Here is a 571-nt window from a genome sequence, read left to right on the forward strand (position 1 = left end):
GAAGTTATAGTGGCACATTAGGCATCAAGCATTGCATGTCACCTCACCTCCTAGTCACCTGGGAGGTAAGTTCTAATGCAGGGCCATAATTGCTGTCTGCTGTTCTGAAACTAAGGAAGCTCTAAATCCCAAGGTTTTCCATAACGTACCTGGCAACAAAAATTAATGGACCCAAACTCATTTTAAGGCAAAGCAGCTGTGGGCTAACAGGAGGCTATTTAGATTATAGTTATCCCACTTAATGTGAATATTCATATGATTTGCTATATGTGTGTGTGTGTGTGATTACTGAGTATGGCCCCAGGTCCCCAAGGTTACTTAAGAGACAATATATACACCTAATACTTGCCCAAACCTCCCAAATCTTAGGTTTAAACATCTGGCCCTAAAGGTATAACATATAGTACTATGGGTTTCTAGTAATAGCCCATTTCACAAACAAGAAGCTGAGTTTCTCAGGAAAAGCAACTTGCCCAAGGCCACACAGAAGGCAGGGATAGAGCAGATTTGGATTGCTGTGCCAGCATGACTCTTTCTTAAGTCAGAAAACTTAAGTGGAGCCGGGCGATGA

At 42.2% G+C, this 571-nt stretch overlaps 1 protein-coding gene across 4 annotated transcripts in view; it reads right to left on the reverse strand.

The window, feature by feature from the left end:
• LOC101987930 (E3 ubiquitin-protein ligase ZNRF3) overlaps positions 1-571 on the reverse strand; it is a 262,088-nt gene that overhangs the window by 163,888 nt on the left and 97,629 nt on the right. The window lies entirely within an intron of this gene.

The sequence above is a fragment of the Microtus ochrogaster genome, unplaced genomic scaffold (assembly GCF_000317375.1).
Source record: "Microtus ochrogaster isolate Prairie Vole_2 unplaced genomic scaffold, MicOch1.0 UNK6, whole genome shotgun sequence".
Lineage (NCBI taxonomy): Eukaryota > Metazoa > Chordata > Mammalia > Rodentia > Cricetidae > Microtus > Microtus ochrogaster.